Raw genomic sequence first — 22065 nt, forward strand, 5'->3', positions numbered from 1 at the left:
CAGACGCCACTGCCCTTGGTCGTTTTGTGAAAGCTCCAGTCACTGCTTCGTCCGTTGTGGGAGATAACGTCTGCAATTTGATATTCTCGGCACACCCTTGATGCTGAGTATCTCGGAATACTGATTTCTCTAAATTTTTTCGAAATGAAATACGCCGTATGTCTAGCTCCTATTGGCATTCCGCGTTCTAAGTCTCTTACTTCACGTCGTGCGGCCATAATTTCGTCGGAAGCCTTTTATATGAATCATCCGAGTATAAATGGCAGCTCCGCCAATGCACTGCGCTTTTAAGTCTTCTCTATGCGGTACTGCCTCCACTTGACTGAGTGTGTGTAACGCTAAATCATGGTTTCCGTGTCCACAGCTCGTGGTCTTGCGGTAGCGTTCTCGCTTCACGCGCACTAGGTTTCGGGTTCCATCCCCCGTGGGGTCTGGGAATTTTTGTGGCTCGAGATGACTGGGTGTGGTGTGTCTTTCCCCATCATTTCGTCCTCATTCACTCTTAAGTACGGCGTTAAAGAACTTGTGTGGCGGCGGCCGAACCGCCCAGCGAGAGATCTCCCGGCCACAAATGCCATACGCTCATTATTTTTATAACTTTCGTCATCTCAGTGCACAATATGTACAAGAACCAAGAGGAAATAATAAGACTGAAAAACCGAGAAGAAAGTGCTCGGATTAAAAATGGTGTAAGACAGACCGCCACTGCTCAATACATACATCGAAGAAACACGTATGAAAATAAAAGAAAGTTTCAAGAGGGTTTTGAAAGGTACATAATGATCTTGACGACACTAAACAGGAAAATGGGAAGCAGAAAACCGTTGTTGAAGGTCAAATATGAATAATGGAAGGAGGATATTAACAGGTTTCCGCTGTGTTACTGCCAAGTAGTTTTAATAATAATGCTGCCATTCTGGTAGGCAGACTGAATGTTACGTAAAATCGTTAATTTCAGTGGCTCAGAAATATCAGTAAGGCATCTTCACGTGAATGTGAAGCCCAGAGTTTTGATATGTGAGTCTTGAAAGTTCGAACCAAACATTCGACATCGCCGTTGGACTGTAACGAGAATGGTGCTACCCTGACATGTTGTAATCCACTTTGTTTGCAAAATAGTACAAATTCTTTAGAAGAAAGAAGAGGTCCGATGTCAGAAACACTTGTTTGTGGGAAGCGTTCCAAGGAAAACACATATACGAGCATCTTGATTGTGCTGGCGGCATTCCTCGAATACACTGAGATAACAACAGATATTTGCTGTCGGCATCGACGATAATCATCGTCCCCAAAAGGGGACAGCAAAGCCGATATGGAAGAGTTGCCATGGAATATCAGAAACTGACCAGGAGGAAAATTGCTGTTGCGGTGCGGACTGATTGTAAGCTTGACATTGTCCCGTCCCACGTTCTATTTGCTTATCTAAAAAAAAAAAAAAAAAACACGTACGATGTTAGCACGCCAGCTGCTTACTGCGAACTGTTCCCGAATGACATCTGTGTAGAAGACTTGTCATCTGTTGTTGCAGAGAGGAAGGGATTAACATTCTAAGAATTTTTAACATGTTGCAGCCCTGTCAGCAACTGTGTGCCTTCATGCGTCAAAGATCTCCCTCAGTTGCGAAAAGTTACTGGTCTTTACCCAGGTTTCAGCTAGAGTAATATAGCCTTATTCTAGCATGTATTAGTTTGTTCTATGCTTCTGAAGACGACTAGATTATTCTAGCTGAAACCTGGGTAAAGACCAGTAACTTTTCGCAACTGAGGGGGATCTTTGACGTATTAACATTCTAGTCTGCTAATTAGGTTTGCCGGCCGCGGTGGTCTCGCGGTTCTAGGCGCGCAGTCCGGAACCGTGCGACTGCTACGGTCGCAGGTTCGAATCCTGCCTCGGGCATGGATATGTGTGATGTCCTTAGGTTAGTTAGGTTTAAGTAGTTCTAAGTTCTAGGGGACTAATGACCACAGCAGTTGAGTCCCATAGTGCTCAGAGCCATTTTTTTAATTAGGTTTGTGGAGTAGAATCACATCAGCCAGAAGTTAAACCATTGCGGTGTGCAAAGTATCTCCGCACTAAGGGACTGGGAACACATTTCTGAGAGCACTGCCAACATTTGTGAATGTAGCATCTTAGCAATCGCAGTCACTGGTCATGCTCAGTGGCTTGCGCAGTCTGCCGTGTATCAATAGGAAAAGAATTCAGTGCTTGCGAATCAGAAAAAATCAGTATTTAAACAAGAAGCCTCCGATGCGTCAAATACTGCATCCGTGCCGGCAGATTAACGAGACAACGTGTCGGCGTCGGCGTTCTCGTATTGCGCTCTCAGGCGCTACAGAATTTCATACTTGTCATTTAACAATAATAACGACCAACGCTGAACTGTTTCCATCGTGCAGTCGGGAACTTGTTCTGACGGACTAAATAGTGCAGTCAAAAGCTTATAGTCTGTGAACAGAAAAAAATTTCAACCATACAGATAATGTTGAAATCTGTTAACACCGTATGTTATAACCAGACCACTATTCTCCAACTGACTATCATTAATTTGAGCACTGTTAAATACTTTGGAAGTAAATGCTATGATGTTTTCTGTTTGCCTTGATGCTATGTGCCGGCCTGGGTGACCGTGCGGTTCTAGACCCTACAGTCCGGAAACGCGCGACCGCTACGGTCGCAGGCTCGAATCCTGCCTCGGGCATGGGTGTGTGTGATGTCCTTAGGTTAGTTAGGTTTAAGTAGTTATAAGTTCTAGGGGACTGATGACCTCAGATGTTAAGTCCCATAGTGCTCAGAGCCATTTGAACCATTTGATGCCATGGGACGAGGTCTCGACTGCAAGCACAAATCGTCTGCGTGGGTCGTAGTTCTTCAGGCAAGTTTGACGAAACAACACATTCCTCAGCCTTTGAACAACTTGGTCACAGTCTTTAGTCCAAGCGGTTCAGAGGTGCGGCAATTCACCCGCATTAGGAATTAACTGTATGTAGTAAGAACAAATGGCTCAAATGGTTCAAAGCACTATGGGACTTAACATCTGAGGCCATCAGTCCCCTAGACTTAGAACTACATAAATCTAACTAACCTAAAGACATCACACACATCTATGCCCGAGGCAGGATTCGAACTTGCGACCATAGCTGCCGCGTGGTTGCGGACTGAAGCTCCTGGAGCCGCTCGGCCACCGCTGCCGGCTTTACAAGAACAGCTTGGCGTCCACGTAAGTTCTTAGGAAATGGATTTGCTGAATTGTTAATAAATGTTTCTTCAAAGGACGAGTGCCATCTGCGTAGATGATATGTCCTATGTACTGAGTCGTTGTGCTGAAAAAGGAACATTTCTGCAAGTTACATATAAGGCCCGCCTCAGTTAAAACTTGAAAAAGACAGTTCAAATTGCTACTGTTGTTCTGGTGTTTGTCCGGAGACGACAATGTCGTCAAAATAACACAAACAAGAAGGCCCCTTGGGCGTTACTGATTGAGAAATGTTTGAAACAATGCAGGCGTGGAAGCACCTCACAAAAGTATGATAGTATGATATTCAAACAAGCTGACATGAGTATTCACAACAACAAAAAATTTTTTAGTCTTCTGCTAATGGTGACTGTGAACAGGCTTCTGCAAATCAGTTTTTGAGAAGAACTGTCGTCCAGCTAGGTGATCACAAATTTCCTCTGTACGAGGGAGCAGGTAGGAATCAATGAGTGTCTGTGAATTTACCGTGCGCTTGAAATAATCACAAAGGCAAATCTTCTCATTTGGCTTATACATTACGACTGAGGGCGATGCCCACTGACCTTCCGAAATAGGTTTCAAGACCCCAACGGAAACCATTATCTGAATTTCTACAGCCACATCGTCATGTAATCATTCGGTACTGGGCGGGTGCGGCAAAATCTGGGTTGCGCATTAGCTTTCAGGGAAACATTTGCGGAAATGGCACTCACATTGTCCTGTATGTCTAATCCGAAGAAATCAAATGCATCCATGCCGCAAATATTTTGGGTTATGCTCATGCAGACTACAGTGAAAGTGACTTCCTAAGTCGTATTTTCGAATTTTGCAGGTAAGCGGCACGTTCCAAACATTGAAATGCTGACGCCACTATAGGCGGTGAGTTGCAAATTTAATGTTCGAATCGGTGGTTGGTCAATTTTTTGACATGTTGAGCAATGTGTCAGTAGCTCTGGTATCAGGCTGGAAAGGCGCTGATTGGTTTCAAAGTAGCATTGTAATCCAGAGCTTGCGGTGTGTTCTCTGAATACGAGTGCCCATAGAGCGCTTCCATGAATTTCGAGATTAGGAGAGCCTTTCTGAAGTGTGTTGTATTCGTATTAAATGCATGTGTCTGCGATTTCCGCGTCTTCGCTTGTCTGAATTTTGAGCAGGAGGAGGCGCAGAATCCGAGCAAGGAATAACAGTGATTTCCATCCGTTCCTGCTTTGCTTTATTGCCAAGTGCAACGCAGACCATTTTTGTATGCCCCTCGTGATGAGAAAAAGTGCATCCAGCCTCTCTGAAGAAGCACTCTTCTGATCATGAGTGACGTAGCATTTCACACGTGATTCACTTTGCGCGGACCTGGGGCAGAGTAATGAGGTTGCGCCTGCGCGGCGTGTGGCCCTCGTTTATGCGGTGCTGACTTGCGAGTGCCGTTGCCGCGGCTGTTGCTGGGCGGGGATTGTCTGTGTCAAGTGAAGCGATAACTGTTACACAGAAATCTAACTCGGCTGGCTCTTGAACATCAAGTGCATCGATAACTCTAAGTACTTTGCTGAGGCTAGGGTTGTATGCCTTCGAATTTCGACCGCCAATCTCTGATCTGATAGATTCTGAACAATAGCATCGCGAAGCATTTCATCTTGGTAAGTTGCGCCACAGACACAATTGAATTTTCAGTCTCTAATCATGCCCTGAAACTCCGAAAAACATTCTTTATAGGACTGATCACTGTGCCGTTTAGCACAGAACAATTTATACAGTGCAACAGCAATGTGTATTTGACCCTCAACAAATTAGTCTAATCTCACAATTATGACCTCGTAGGGCAGGGTATGGGGCTCACTCAGAGGAACTACTTCACCAGGAGGCAGTACGTGTACACTCCTAGACACGAGAAGGAAAATGAATGAACTGAATAGCATGTGAATTTGTAGGTGTCCAACTATTGATGCAGCTGCTTTATGTACCTCTTCCACGTTTCCTTCGTCTCATTGAAGTGTGGAAAGGGCTGTGGCGTCATGTAAATTCCTTCTTTAGTTTCTGGAGCCTTTTAGTGCTAGGCTCCTTGCACCTGTACGAGGCAAGAAACTGCTGACAGTATTTCTGTATTTGTGAGAGATGGCGCTGTAATAGTTACAAATGTATAAGTACGTGGTATCACATAACATTCCGCCAGTACGGAAGGTATTTGCTTCTGAAACGTCCCCTTAGAAAAATTATACAAGACTGGTCTATATGAAACGTCCCCTTAGAAAAATTATACACGACTGTGCTTAAACTGACACACAATATTTTTTTTATTTTTTTTTTATTTTTTACAAATTTGAAAACTCCGCCATCTCTCTCCCCACGTCCACCACTGCTGGCGGCTCACCTCCAACTGCGCAACGCTACGCGCTGTTAGCATCCAGCTGCCGCTGCCCAACACTACAATGGCGAGTATTACAACAATGCCAACCAGCCACAGACTGCACACGGCACAGCCAGTGATTTTCATACAGAGCGCTACGTGGCGGCGGCGTTACCAATGAAAAAATCTAAACAGCCTACTTACATAGCCCCCATGCTCCCCACAAAAGAAAGTTACAAATTGTTTTGGGCAGTGGCCAATACAGATTTGAAAATTTTTTTCATAATTACAATAACAAAGAATGAAATGCACACACTTATCGATACAATGTTGGTCAAAAGCTAAAATTTTCTCACAGTCCATAAAGACAGTCCTGATCATTCATCAAAGTAAAATTGCAGTGTTTTCTCAAAGTCTGAGTAGTAAAAGAAAATGCACATGGAAGTAGTGGATTTCCATGCAGTCTTGAAGAAGTAGTGTTGTCCTTCCAACGGAAAGACAGTGCTGACTCTTGACATGCAGACAGGTAATGGGCCACAGCAGAGTCAGTCGATGTTGAAGACTATCGGTAGGTAGGTCATCACAGAACAGACCCACTGTAGTCCTGGTAGAGATTACTATTGGTGGGCCACCAGAGGTGCAGACCCACTGCAGTGCTTGTAGAAATAATTGTATTGGTGAGTCATCAAAGGTGTAGACCCATTGTAGTCCTTATACAGATAGCCAGCAGCCATCTGTTGCGACTGTGCAGGTGCACAATCACCATCTAAGAGTCTTGCGGATAATATAGCAAGTCCATAACCCACCACTTGTCCACTCACAAAGTTTTTGTCCTTAGAACCAGCAATGCTGTTGTCCAGTCCCTTGCTGAATTATTAACACACGTGCAAACACTATCAGTTCTTGCTTCTCACATATTGTCCATATACTATGGCCAACAGAAATGTGTGCAGTGAAATGTAATTTACAAGTTACTTAATTTGATGATCTGGTGTCAATTACAATTTTATAACATAAGAATACAATAACAAATGTACAAAATATATCATTAAAGAACATAACATTACAGATAACGTTTGCAGTAGTACATGCTTTACAAAAGAATCGAAATAGTAAATACATCAGTGTTACAAAATTACGACATAAGTACATACATAAAAGATCAGATTAACTTTTGAAACATCAACTTCACACATGAGCATTAAAACAAAACACAATAAATAATGTCTGAACATATTTACAAAGAAAATAACATAGTATTTGAAAAATTCTACAACATAAATCTTTTTAGCTAAACACATAAAGACAGGAAAAAGACAAATACACAAGGGTACATAAACACATAGAGGGATAATCCGAAAGGAAAGGACAGGGTTTGTTTTACTGCAGTATTTTGCATAGAGATCTCCCTTAGTTCATCATTATTCCCAAAAAGTCCTATCTAAACCTGCTTTCTGTATTCTGTTCACATCCTCTTTCAAAAATAGTTTTTCTCCACTGTACACTACTTTTTTGGCCAAACCATTTCCTTATAGCTTCTCAATGCTTTTCTTCCATTTCATCATAGTTAGTTTCTTATATAGTCTACCCCCTCTTAAGCTAACTTAAAGCTACTGAGTTCATATGCTAAACTAAGGGACGAGGCAATGCAGCAGCACAAAACAATAAATACAAACAGCAATGACAAAAAAATGCAAGTAAGCAAAGCAAGCAGCAATAAATGTAATAACTTATACCTAAACATGACAAAGCTGAATCAGAAAAAATATTACAGTAAAAATGTGTAATACCTATGTCACACCTTAACACTAGAGTGATGCATCACTAGAACATACGCTAAATTATACACGACTGTGCTTAAACTGACACGCAATATTTTTTTTTATTATTATTTTTTTTTTTTACAAATTTGAAAACTCCGCCATCTCTCTCCCCACGTCCACCACTGCTGGCGGCTCACCTCCAACTGCGCAACGCTACGCTCTGTTAGCATCCAGCTGCCGCTGCCCAACACTACAATGGCGAGTATTACAACAATGCCAACCAGCCACAGACTGCACACGGCACAGCCAGTGATTTTCATACAGAGCGCTACGTGGCGGCGGCGTTACCAATGAAAAAACCTAAACAGCCTACTTACACTTCGTGATACATCACCCGTGTTAAAATGGGCCGTTTACCAATTGCGGGAATGGTCGATATCGTGTTGATGTATGGCTATTGTGATCAAAACGCCAAGCGAGCGTGTGCTATGTATGCTGCTCGGTATCCTGGACAACATCATCCAAGTGTCCGGACCGTTCGCCGGATAGTTACGTTTATTTAAGGTAATAGGAAGTGTTCAGCCACATGTGAAACGTCAACCACGACCTGCAACAAATGACGATGCCCAAGTAGGTGTTTTAGCCGCTATCGCCACTAATCCCAACATCAGTAGCAGACAAATTGCCCGAGAATAGCGCATCTCAAAAACGTCGGTTAGAGAATGCTACATCAACATCAGTTGCACCCGTACCATATTTCTATGCGCCAGGATTGCATGGCGACGACTGTGAACGACTTGTACAGTTCTGACACTGGGAACAAGACGGGACGATGACAGATTTTTTGCCCGCGTTCTATTTAGCGACGAAGCGTCATTCGCCAACAGTGGTAACGTAAACCGGAATAATACGCACTATTGCGCAACGGAAAATCCACGATGGCTGCGAAAAGTGGAACATCAGCGACCTTAGCGGGTTAACGTTTGGTGCTGCATTATGGGGAGAAGGATAATTGGCTCCCATTTTATCGATGGCAATCTAAGTGGTGCAAAGTATGCTGATTTCCTACGTAATGTTCTACAGATGTTACGACAAGGTTTAACTGCATGACAGAATGGCGATGTACTTCCAACACGATGGATGTCCGGCACATAGCTCGCGTGCGCTTGAAGCGGTATTGAATAGCATTTATCATGACAGGTGGATTGGTCCTCTAAGTACGATACCATGGCCCGCATGTTCACCGAATCTGACATCCCCGGATATTTGCTATCGTGATCCACCGACAACACCTAACAACATGCGACAGTGCATTGTCAATGCATGTGCGAACATTACGGAAGGCAAAGTAATCGATGTTGAGAGGAATGTCGTTACACGTATTGCCAAATGCATTAAGGATGACGCCGGCCGCGGTGGTCTCGCGGTTCTAGGCGCGCAGTCCGGAACCGTGCGACTGCTACGGTCGCAGGTTCGAATCTTGCCTCGGGCATGGATGTGTGTGATGTCCTTAGGTTAGTTAGGTTTAAGTAGTTCTATGTTCTAGGGGACTAATGACCACACCAGTTGAGTCCCATAGTGCTCAGAGCCATTTGAACCGTTAAGGATGACGGACATCATTTTGAGCATTTAATGCATTAATGTGGTATATACAGGTAATCACGCTGTAACAGCTTGCGTTCTCAGAAAAGATAAGTTCACAAAGGTACATGTATCATTTTGGAACAAGTGAAATAAAATGTTCAAATGTACCTACGTTCTGTATTTTAGTTTAAAAACCTAACTGTTACCAACTGTTCGACTAAAATTGCGAACCATATGTTTGTGACTATTACAGCGCTATCTATCACAAAGCGAAAAAAGTTGTCCAACTAAAACATTCATATTTCTTTACGCACTACACGGATATGTAATAAAAAATGGGGGTTCCTATTTATAAAAAAAGAAGTTGATATCCGTTTGGTCTATGGCAGCGACATGTAGCGGGCCAACCATAGCGCCATCTGGTTTCCACCTCCAAGCTAGACAAATTTCGTTCTTTGTAGTTTGATGCTTATTTCGTGAGATATTTGGTCCGGTCGAAAATACTGCCCTGTATGGTGAAGAAATTCTTTGTTCCCTTCTCTTTCGCTCGTCGCCAGACTGTTGTGACTTAATTGCACCCAGTGACGTCCTTCAGTGGATACAGAAGCGATGGACATATACTGTTCACGACCAGAGGATTCAGATATTAACTTATTCTACATCTAATATAATATAGTAAAAATAATACTTAACTTAGTTGCTGTATCTGTAGCGTCAGTTGCTAACAGTGGATTCGACATCAGAAATATATGCCCACTCAAAAGATTTATACAATGTCTATTCAGAAGGTGTCGAGCTCTGGCCACTATGCAAGTCTGTAAATGTTATTCAACTGGCAAACACACAAAAAGAGAGGATATTCGAAACAATTCTCATTTATTGCTCCTTCTCAGTTACACACTTTTTTACGTCCATTAGATGTTTCCATCACTCTGGGCCAACTTCAGATCTATGTAACTGCATCAGCAATCCGTCTTATACCAGAATACTGAGGTGGAACGATAAATGGGAATTATCTTAAATATTTAATCATACAGAGTTGCTGTTTTCTCTCAAGACGATTATGTCGACTATAGTGGCAAAACGGGAGGTCAGTCCATGAATGTTCGAACTGAAGTACACCCTCCGCTGAAGCTCTGGAGAGGGGATGCTTATCTCTCATTGGCAGCGACGTAATCGTTCGTGGCAGCGCTCTCGTGCCGGTGATGACTACAGCACAGGCGGAGGCGTTACTGGAGGCGCTCGTACTTGAGAACGCGGTCGACCGAATGGCGGCCAGTACAACAGTATCCTGAGGGAAGCGGTTTGTGATGGTATGGAGCTCGCCTTTTTCCTGTTTCATTTTTCCATCAGTGCATTTCCAATTGATTTGCTACAATGTGGCTCTTCTATCCGCTGTCAAAATCTGCGACATGCGATGGTGGCCTCTGTCATCAACACAGTGTTGACAAACAACTCTGGCGGCTTCGGTTGCCTCAAAGTCGAGGTGCTCGTGATTTAGGTGTAACAATGAGACGCGTGGGTAGCCCAACGACTGTATGACCTCGGGTGTGGAATCTCTGATGTTTCTGACGTCCATTATTAAGTCACGACCACATGCACTCTCTTATCCACTGGTCTAACGTAAGTTTTCAGTTTTTTTCTTGTACAGTGCTCGTATCAGTACATTTGGTTTAACTCTCAAGATCCGTAAGAGGTCGGACGAGACTCCAGTCACGTTAGCGAATCATTCCGTCCACCGCAGCTACAGGTTGCTATCTCTGCAATACACCCTGGTAAAACTTGATTCTGTAGTTTGTTAGTGTATTCAATGAAAACAGTATCCATCATTACTGTGCAGCCTAATGAAAGTTACTGGCACAGTATGCCTCCCTTTTAGAGACTCGCGTTTTCCTAAAACAAAACATAGTGCTTTCAGTGACCTCGGAAATTAAAGTTGTCTGTGTACACCATTTCTGCTTAATGTATGGTGTCACAAATCATCAAAAATGTTACAGGCTAAAGGCTGTATCCTGTTGTGCACCTTTACATGTCAAGATGATGAAGCAGAAGGACTCTTACACAAAAATATTGTTTGCAATCTCGTGCTCAGAGAAAGAAATTCTTGGTTAAGCATGAAACATCACAAACTACTCCTGTACGTAATTTTCTTGTTTTCCAATAATACATAAAGCAAAATACGAGCCAGGGACTGAAGCTATAAATTGAAGAGGGCGTAGGAAGATGAACTATAAAAAGTATTATATGTTTGTTACTTGCCGTATGCGAAGAGGTCGCCTAGTGTTTACGATGCAAGAGCTACGACTGCTCGTAATAACAGCCATAAGCAGTCGATTGCCTCTGCTGAATCTGGAACAGGAATCATAAACGAAAGGACGCTGCTGCTGTTAAAAGCTCTGATTGCAGAATGTTTTTCCCATATGGTTTGGCCAGCCTGCTCACAACACAAAACGTAAACGCACCCTACTGCAACGGCTAATGATATTTCCTTCCATACTATCATAGGTTTGCAATTCTGTATACTGCACTTACATAATTATTACTGCACTGATTTAGTTGTAGCTTCTGATATGAAAGGTATAAAAGTCTTAAATGAGTGGTAGTGTAATTACGTTATTATTACTGCACTGATTTAGTATTGGCTTCTGATATGGAACGTCACAAAAAGTCTTAAATGAGTGGTAGTGGAATACGTCTAGACTTGAACTATGCTAATTAGATAAGACAAGTACAGTTTTGCCCATGAAATCAAGCACTTCCCCGCGATCTGTTAATAGTGAAAACTTTCGTTCGAAGTAACTGGAGCTGGTTCGAACTTCGATGCACAGTGGAAGTTGTATCACTAGAAATCATGCGACAGAATAGAAATCGTGCTGACTGGTATGGAAAAATATAAGTTAATGCGGATGAGTAGGAAGAACCAACCTGTAATGTTCTATTACAGTATTAGTAATGCCCTGCTAGACATGTTCAAGTCGTTTAAATATCTGGGCATAACCCTACAAACCAATATGAAATGGAACGAGGATGTGAGAACTGTAGAAGAATTTTCTTCTTATTGGAAGAGTTTTAGGAAAGAGTGGTTCACGTGTAAAGGAGGCCTCATGTAGGACTCTGGTGCGATTTGTTCTAGAGTGCTGCTCGAGTGTTTGGGATTCATATCAGATGCTGGTGCGACCGGTCCTTTAGCACAGCTCGAGTACTTGGGAACCGTACCTTGTCGGATTGAAGGAAGACATAGAGGCAGTTCGGAGGCGGGCTGCTAGATTTCTTACCGGTAGGTTCGAACAACATGTAAGTATTACGGAGATGCTTCGGGAGCTCAAATGGGAATCCCTGGAGGGAAGGCGACGTTCTTTTCGAGAAACATTACTGAGAAAGTTTGGAGAACGTGCATTTGAAGCTGACTGGCGAGTGAATCTACTGCCGCCCACATACACTTAGCGTAAGGAAAAGGAACATAGGAGTCGAGAAATTAGGGCTCATACGGAGTTTAGCCATGTATGGAAGTGAAACATGGACGATAAATACACTCCTGGAAATCGAAAAAAGAACACATTGACACCGGTGTGTCAGACCCACCCTACTTGCTCCGGACACTGCGAGAGGGATGTACAAGCAATGATCACACGCACGGCACAGCGGACACACCAGGAACCGCGGTGTTGGCCGTCGAATGGCGCTAGCTGCGCAGCATTTGTGCACCGCCGCCGTCAGTGTCAGCCAGTTTGCCGTGGCATACGGAGCTCCATCGCAGTCTTCAACACTGGTAGCATCCCGCGACAGCGTGGACGTGAACCGCATGTGCAGTTGACGGACTTTGAGCGAGGGCGTATAGTGGGCATGCAGGAGGCCGGGTGGACGTACCGCCGAATTGCTCAACACGTGGGGCGTGAGGTCTCCACATGTACATCGATGTTGTCGCCAGTGGTCGGCGGAAGGTGCACGTGCCCGTCGACCTGGGACCGGACCGCAGCGACGCAAGGATGCACGCCAAGACCGTAGGATCCTACGCAGTGCCGTAGGGGACCGCACCGCCACTTCCCAGCAAATTAGGGACACTGTTGCTCCTGGGGTATCGACGAGGACCATTCGCAACCGTCTCCATGAAGCTGGAATACGGTCCTGCACACCGTTAGGCCGTCTTCCGCTCACGCCCCAACATCATGCAGCCCGCCTCCAGTGATGTCGCGACAGGCGTGAATGGAGGGACGAATGGAGACGTGTCGTCTTGAGCGATGAGAGTCGCTTCTGCCTTGGTGCCAATTATGGTCGTATGCGTGTTTGGCGCCGTGCAGGTGAGCGCCACAATCAGGGCTGCATACGAACGAGGCACACAGGGCCAACACCTGGCATCATGGTGTGGGGAGCGATCTCCTACACTGGCCGTACACCTCTGGTGATCGTCGAGGGGACACTGAATAGTGCCCGGTACATCCAAACCGTCATCGAACCCATCTTTCTACCATTCCTAGACCGGCAAGGGAACTTGCTGTTCCAACAGGACAATGCACGTCTGCATGTATCCCGTGCCAACCAACGTGCTCTAGAAGGTGTAAGCCAACTACCCTGGCCAGCAAGATATCCGGATCTGTCCCCCATTGAGCATGTTTTTGGACTAGATGAAGCGTCGTCTCACGCGGTCTGCACGTCCAGCACGAACGCTGGTCCAGCTGAGGCGCCAGGTGGAAATGGCATGGCAAGCCGTTCCACAGGACTACATCCAGCATCTCTACGATCGTCTCCATGGGAGAATAGCAGCCTGCATTGCTGCGAAAGGTGGATATACACTGTACTAGTGCTGTCATTGTGCATGCTCTGTTGCCTGTGTCTATGTGCCTGTGGTTCTGTCATCGTGATCATGTTATGTATCTGACCCCACGGATGTGTCAATAAAGTTTCCCCTTCCTGGGATAATGAATTCACGGTGTTCTTATTTCAATTTCCAGGAGTGTAGTTTGGACATGAAGAGAATAGAAGCTTTTGAAATGTGGTGCTACAGAAGAATGCTGAAGATTAGGTGGGCAGATCACGTAACTAATGAGGAGGTATTGAATAGGATTGGGGAAAAGAGATATTTGTGGCACAACTTAAGTAGAAGAAGGGATCTGTTGGTAGGACATGTTCTGAGGCATCAAGGGATCACCAATTAACATTGGAGGGCAGCGTGGGGGCTAAAAACGTAGAGGGAGACCAAGAGATGAATGCACTAAGCAGATTCAGAAAGATGTAGATTGCAGTAGTTACTGGGAGATGAAGAAGCTTGCACAGGATAGAGTAGCATGGAGAGCTGCATCAAACCAGTCTCAGGACTGAAGACCACAACAACAACAACGAAGGCAAATAGACAGTTGTTTTTACCTTGTTCTGTTTGTGAGTGGAACAGGAAAGAAAATGACGTGAAGTGGTACAGTGTGCCCTCCACTACGCACCGCACAGTGGTTTGCTGAGTATCAGTGTAGATGTTAGATGTAGATATAGATTAGATGTAGACCACTATGGAGGGGTCCATGAGCCGTTCTTCTAGATGTCAGGATGAAACTGGGTTTCCTTACCTGGGTATTGTGGGTTCTGTAGGGGACTAGAGGAGTCTCTCGGTGTATTTAGGTGGCTGCATCAACGGAAACAGCGTACAAGTAAATTCATGCTCTGCGAGTGTGATTGGGCGTCAACTTTTGGCAAACGCAAAGCGACGCTGTGCTGCGAATGAGTAGCAGTGCGGTGGGAACGGTAATGTTCCTGCAGTGCCGGCTCACAGGAACCGAGACGATAGCTGGCGGTCAGCTAAGGCTAGTGCAGTACTCCCTCAGATCGTAGCGACTGCGTGGGAGGACCAAGCAGTGTAAAGAATTCCGGCCAGCAGACGATCTGTATCAGGACTAATGCAGCATGCTGATGTTGTTACGCTAGTAGCAAGATGGCCGAGTCTCATCCAGTCGCAGCAGTTGACGAGCGTAGGCGTCCAGGGAGCGAATCCCGGACCGGCGGCTGTCGTAAGCAAACGCCCGCTTACTGGATCTCTACAACAAGCTCTCCCACCGGGCGAGGACGTGTGTTTGTTACTGCTCTAAGCTTATTGGAACCGTAAAGAGTTTGCATACACGGTGACCGTCTTACTGTAGTCCATAATATCGAGGATAGCCTTCTAGGGAAGGAGGTGTCTTTCTGTTAGGAACCAGGGCATATGAGTTTTAAGTTAAACGAAGTGCCTGATGTGCCAGCCAAGGAAGCATGTCACTATACTCAAGAAGTTCAGTGTCCCATCCCCATACAGGCTGTTGTAGATGCTGTTAAGCTCTACTAATCATTTTACTAGAGTGGACGAACTGTCTTCTTATGTTCCGCCATTCCACAGATGCTGAGGACGTGGTTAATTGCGGCCTGTATATCTTCCTTAACTTGACATGTTTACGCATCCCTTTATGCCGACGTTCTTACTGCTACAGACGAGCTACTTCATACCTCTGAGTACTATGGGACTTAACATCTATGGTCATCAGTCCCCTAGAACTTAGAACTACTTAAACCTAACTAACCTAAGGACATCACATAACTCCTAGCCATCACGAGGCAGAGAAAATCCCTGACCCCGCCGGGAATCGAACCCGGGAACCCGGGCGAGGGAAGCGAGAACGCTACTGCACGACCACGAGATGCGGGCAGTTCATATCTCTGTGAATAAAAAAAAGCTTAGAGCATTTCTCATACAGCGTACATACCCCTTTGTTTGCTGTCACTTGCAAGAAACCTTGTTTCGATATCTCGAACAGTTTATGAAATAAGACGATTTTTATGGCCACATTGGCACCAATACACAGGGATCGGATGGTTCACAGTGCATGACCGTCCACCGGACACGAGAACGAATAATTCGAAAACTAAATGAGATAATACTTCTCTCCATTTTAAATAAAATTCACACAGAGCAGTGTATCACCTAAAATCAACCATACGCAAAGATAACGCAGTGCGTTTATACCTCGGCAAACTCATTAGCATTTCGTGCTGTGCTTTATTTAATTTGATGCAGCATAGTAACTATGACGAATAAGGGAAAAAATTCAAACTGTTATCGTGCCAAGATATAAGACTGTGAAACGTTAGAATTTTTCACCTAAAAGTTTTTTTTTTTTTTCAAAGCTCGGATGATTAATAATTCATAGTAACTCGAACGCTGTCTCTCAGCACATGTAGCAGCTTCTCAGAAGCATGAAAGCGTCGACAAAGCGGCGGTTAGTAGAACACGCAATGAGCACGAGTGTAACAGTCGAAGTCTTAAGAGAGAGTTGCGATATTGACAGTTAAACTGATGAAAGCTGGCTGAGCTATGATTTCCATTTAACTATGTACAGTTAGGCTTACGTGCTAATTGACTGCTGTCTCGAACGTGGTCAGCATCGGAACCCATCTCGTACAGCAGAGATTTCTGATAGTTAAAGGAAATATTTCTAGGAGACAGAAGAGGAATTCTACACACCAGAAGTCCAATAAATCTGATGGAAAGAAATTGCAAATATTGTTAAAAAACTGAAAAAAAGCTCCTGAAAATACAAGGCAGCATTTTACAAGTTAATTAAGTCTTGTCCAAACACAGGTGATGAACCCTGCCTGAAAAGACTTGATGCAGGGTAAGACAAAAGAAACTATTAGTTGCAACAAAAATGAGCGTTTTGATGACTCGTCCGGTCATTGATCAGAGAGAGATTCATCATAATGATCAGTAGCCAGGAAAATGGAATAGGCTGAAGCCAAAGAAGGGGCAGTAAAAAACACGGTCATGAAAACATGGCTGTCTTCTTCATGACCGCCGAGTGAGATGCAAAACTTTGCAATTTCGTCTGTGGCCATCATAAACAGGGTGATAGGATCTGTTCCGGGGGGCGTTAATGGCCGCGCAGTTGGCCGCCCCACAAACCAAACATCATCATCATCATCATCATTTGTTCCGGTCAGTATATCCTGATCTCACGATTTATACGTTGGAGTTTCCGGAGTGGCGGCACTTCTGAGGAAGGACAGACTCGTTTTCTTACTCCCCGAGAAAACCGTGGCAAGAAATTCAAAATAATGAACCGACCTGCCTTTGTGGCTATTTGCCATTTTGCGAATTATTATGGATAATTAAACCACAGGTCAGAAAATTCCTCCGCTCCAAGAGGCAACTGTCTTCTGATTAGGCAAGACTTCGGTCATCTATAAATACAAGGGATAAAGTAGTTTGGTAGCACTTAATTACTGGTTACATTCATTGACTTTCGGAATATTACTCACGGCGACCCACGACATACCCACGACATACAGAAAACGATTCGTAAATCTGCGTGAGTCTGAATATACACTGGAGTTGCAAATTATATTTTATTACAACTCTCTCTTTATCAGGAATAGTCATTCTTACTGCCTTCCTTGTGATAGTCCAGAACAATGTCTCTGTTCTAAAACGCCCCCAAGGAGTGATCCGATTGTATTCACAGGTATTATTAACGATAGAGAATTCTTTATGGATTCAAAATAAATACATTCTATCGTCCAGGACTACCTCGGTATGACAGCAAAATAAGTTTCATCAATCTAAACTGTTGACAGTTTAGGAACCAAGACTCTACTGGGTGGATTTACCCGCAGTTTTCTATTATTTGCTCTGTTTTTAGTTTGTTTTCCCGTTATCTTTATTTCGGCCCTTTAAACGGCCTTCCCATCCCGAAGGGCTCTTAAAGAAACAGGTAACTGTCAGTGCATTGGAATAACCAAGCTACTGAATGCACTACCTCGAGCTGATATAATTTAGTCACCACCCCGGTATGATACTATGGTGACGAACAATAATTATGTTGGCTCACCAATGCGTGAACTTCTCTCTAGATGCCCATGATTTCAGTTGCACGTCCTTAAGACATAACTGAGCAGTGGCGCCGTATTTTACTTCGCTTTGGTCTTGTCTTGTGCCACTGGCTGGAATTTGCTATCGATTTACTGTTTTTTCAGTAAGCATCTTTGGTCGAAGTCGGCCTAGGGGGAAGCACTGGCTGCGTGGTGTTTCTCTGGGTGGGAAGACCGTTGATCTGAGACAGGGGAGTTGCACGGTGAGAGCCGAGTTGTTTATGACATTGGGTTGATACCTGAGAGCTGAGTTGGGCTGTTTGAGCCAATTTGGTCTGCGAAAGCTGCATCCATCCGGCACAGGAAACTGGCTATAGGACGAGTGGTGTGTGGTTCCTGTTGATCGGTTGGTGGGGTCAACCTTCGTCACGTCTGCCAGCTAGTACGGGCCTCCGACTGTGGAAAGGGGGAACTTTGTGGCCGTCCGATCGTTAGTTAGTGACACCGCCATTCATCGAGTTGTATGGACTGCCGCTTCACGTTTCTCGCAGCCTGGTTCGTCTGCTTCACCCTGGACCGATCTTTGATTTCAAGTTAAATTTTAACTTATCAATAAATTTTATTTGCATGAAATAATAACCAGATGATTTGTGAGCACGCTCCTTCCCGTTTTCTTTAACTCCCGATTGTCCGGTTCAGTAACATATTAATGTAACTTTAAGTTGTTACCATATGATTAAGCATGATAAAATAAAACAAAAATAGTTATTTAAATTAAAGTAGTTTTCTTTCAACATTGCCGGCCGCGGTGGTCTCGCGGTTCTAGGCGCGCAGTCCGGAACCGTGCGACTGCTACGGTCGCAGGTTCGAATCTTGCCTCGGGCATGGATGTGTGTGATGTCCTTAGGTTAGTTAGGTTTAAGTAGTTCTAACTTCTAGGGGACTAATGACCACAGCAGTTGAGTCCCATAGTGCTCAGAGCCATTTGCACCATCTTTCAACATTAGCAGAACCACTCATCCTGCCAAAGAGTACCTTGCCCTAGTGACCTTTTTGCAATGACAGTCGTATCAACAATGTCTCTTTTTCTCTTTAAACTCCACGTCTTGCTCAAACAGCACAAAACCAATTAATTTCTGAATTACCATTTCAGTTTCTCCCTATCCTTTTCTTCTTCATGTTGGCAGCGCTGTCTTCCTATCTTAGCTTCTATATGAGCCGTAATTATACAAGAAAATAGGTTTCAGTTTCAACAAGTGGTTGTTGTAACCGCAGAAAAGCCAAGTCTAAATGCAGTTGTTCTCAGACGATACACCAGAAATCATACGGGGAGATAGAGTTAACAGGGGACGCCAGGCGTGTCAGAGGGGTCACAAAAGATAACGACGCAGCCAGATAGCCGAGGCGGCGGTCCAAGCGGCCAGGCAGCTGCGCGTGATAAGCAAGGAAGCAGACTCAGCTATTAAGATAAAAAGGGCGCTCTGGGCAGGTCCCTTAATGAGCAATAACTTACAGTATCAACACTCTTGGCTAGAGGGAGAAGTCTGGGAGCGGAGAGAGAAAGAAAGAGGGCCCTAGGTGGGGACCGCACTACGTCATGAGGAGCCAATGAAGGGCTCAGGACGCAGTGCGTGACCATATAGGGAGAGGCCCCTCTACCCCTCCACCCAACTTCTGAAGAAAAGTACTGAAGTTAATACTAAAACAATCCCTAATAAGGAAAAGTTGCACTCGACGCTACGTCATGCCAAGCGCTGGCGGGGTCGAAGGGGAAGAGCTAACAAAACTCGGAGGCACGCCGCTCCGGGGATCTCTCTCTCTCTCTCGGGTTTAGGCAGCGACGGTAGTCAGCGTGAGTAGCAGCCGACTTGGGCTGAGGGCGGGCTGCAGGCAGACAGTTGGAGATAGTCGCCGATGAGCGTTTAGGCAGCGACCGCAGGACTCTGACGTAGGGTGCTAGTGTGGGCAGCAAAGTGCTGGAAAGTTCTATCAGGCAGCCAGAACGGTGGAAGTCAGTCACCGTCTCTGTAATGGGCTTGGCTATTCTGTAGGTACAATCACTACGCAGTTAGGGTGATCTGTATTCTTTATGAATAAATTAGAACTTTTATAACGTCCATACGAGTTTACTTCTACCAACATCCTAGCCTTGTACCTTCACACCAGGGAATTTAACATCTTAGCCAGATCAAAAGTCTCCCTCTCAATTAGGTCAACCGGCTAATTCCCGTTTACGAACCGTGTCGCTCAATCCCTCGCAAAACCCACGCTTGGGACGCGACATAAATAAAAGTTTTGGTGCCAGGTGTGGGGTACCACAAAGGCATATAGGCAAAAAGGAGATAGGAGCCAGTAGATTTTGCTACAGCGACTGTGGCAATTAGCAGGAAGTTGTGGCGACTCGCAACTTTCAGCATTAGTAGCCCCACTACGACAGAGTCCAGAGAAGTAGTCCTCGCGGGTGCAGGGCAACGCAGGATAGCGGCAGCACGACGCGGAGCGACGAGGCACAGAGGTGCCTAAGCAGCCAGCGTTCGAGACCGGGGGTCCGGGCCGAGCAGCGGCAGCAGCCGTAGCAGCGGCAGCCGAGGCGAGCGACGGGGTCGGCACAGCCCAGCAGAGCGGCGGCCGACGCATCGCGGCAGCGCGGAACAGCGCGGGCATAGAGAGCACAGTGACAGCGCGGAGCAGCGCGGCACAACGCGGGACAACGCGGATCAGCGGAACAGACGGCGCACCACAAGAGAAGCGGTACATATAAAATTATATTAAGAATTTTGTACCTTGTATTGTAAAGTGCTAACATAGTTAAGTTGGTAAGATGGCCCAAACTAACGAAGTTCCGTCATCCTCCAGTAGCGGTAAGATATCAGTGAAAGAAGCCTTGTGTATAGTTCCAAAAGTGTTCGAAGGACATAAGAGAGATCTTAGGGAGTTTATTGAAAATGTAGACGCTGCATTTGAACTTGTGAAACCGGAGGAACACGAAACGCTACTGAAGTTTGTTAAAGCCAAAATAACCGGAGAGGCCAGATCGAGGCTGCAAGTAAGGGAACGCACGGGGACATGGCAGGAAGTAAAACATGTTCTAGAGGAAAATTATGCGAGTAAGCGTACCATTGACTACTACGCGTGCAAGATATTTCAATCGAGACAGGGACAAGGAGAGCCAATTGCGACATGGGCAAGCCGAATAGATGAAATGCAAAGGGATTTCAGGGAAGCAGTAAGCAGAGTTACGGCTAGGGAGAACTTAAAGGGCGCAATAGAACTGGTTGATTCACTAGGAAGAGCATGCTTTATACAAGGGTTAAGCAATGATAGAATACAGACGATAGTAAGAAGTAGAGGCGATGAAATCACGCTAGCAGCGGCCGTGGAACTAGCATTGCAAGAAGAAAGTGCAATACTGTCAATGAAAGAGCGGGGACTAGCCCCAAGAGCAACTTTCAACCGGGGAAAGGAAACGGTGAAGAATACCAGAGATATTAGAGATTTGAAATGTTTCAATTGTGGATTGAGAGGGCACATGGCAAGCAAGTGTAGAAAGAATAGGCCAGAGGGAAGAGTACGGATAATGACGGGCAAAGAGTTTACGAATTTTTGTTACGGGTGCGACAAGCCAGGACATACAGACGCGGAATGCCGGGTAAGATTAAGAAAAATTCAGCCGATAGATACAAGAGACTTTAGAGGAAACCATAGGGAAGCTGATGGAGGGTTACGAGAGTGGAGGTGCCCACAATGTAATCTACCAGGGAACTGTGGAGTTCCGTGTACGAGGGTAAAAGACGTTGCTTGTTTCAAGTGTAAGCGGCCGGGACATTACGCGAAAGATTGTCACGCAGGGCCCTGGCACGCATGGAGAAAAGGCAGGGTGCCAGTATCGAGCAAAACCGGTAAAGTGGTGCAGGGAAACTAAGAGGCGGCAAGGCCGCACAGTCGGGCCTTGTTGCGATAGGTAAACCCTCAGTTAGGGTAATCGACTGTGCAACAGAAAATGACGTTTTGGTTTTATACTGCATAGAATTAAAAAGATATTTGAAGTTGCTAATAGACACTGGAGCACAGTTGTGTCTGCTCAAGAGAACGAGTATTCCGATAAATAGTACACTTGCAATTAATGAAGCGGAAAGGCTTCGGCTAAAAGGTGTAACCAGTGAGGCCGTCAGCACAATAGGTACGGTACAGGTACACTTAAGTGTGGACGGTTCTGAGCAAGTAGGGCAAAAATTTCACGTGTACGGGAGAGGATTAGATATTCCGTACGACGGACTGATAGGCAGAAATTTCTTGACAGAGCATAGAGTTAAGTTAGACTATGCAGG

This window comes from Schistocerca gregaria, chromosome 3, assembly GCF_023897955.1.
Source record: "Schistocerca gregaria isolate iqSchGreg1 chromosome 3, iqSchGreg1.2, whole genome shotgun sequence".
NCBI lineage: Eukaryota > Metazoa > Arthropoda > Insecta > Orthoptera > Acrididae > Schistocerca > Schistocerca gregaria.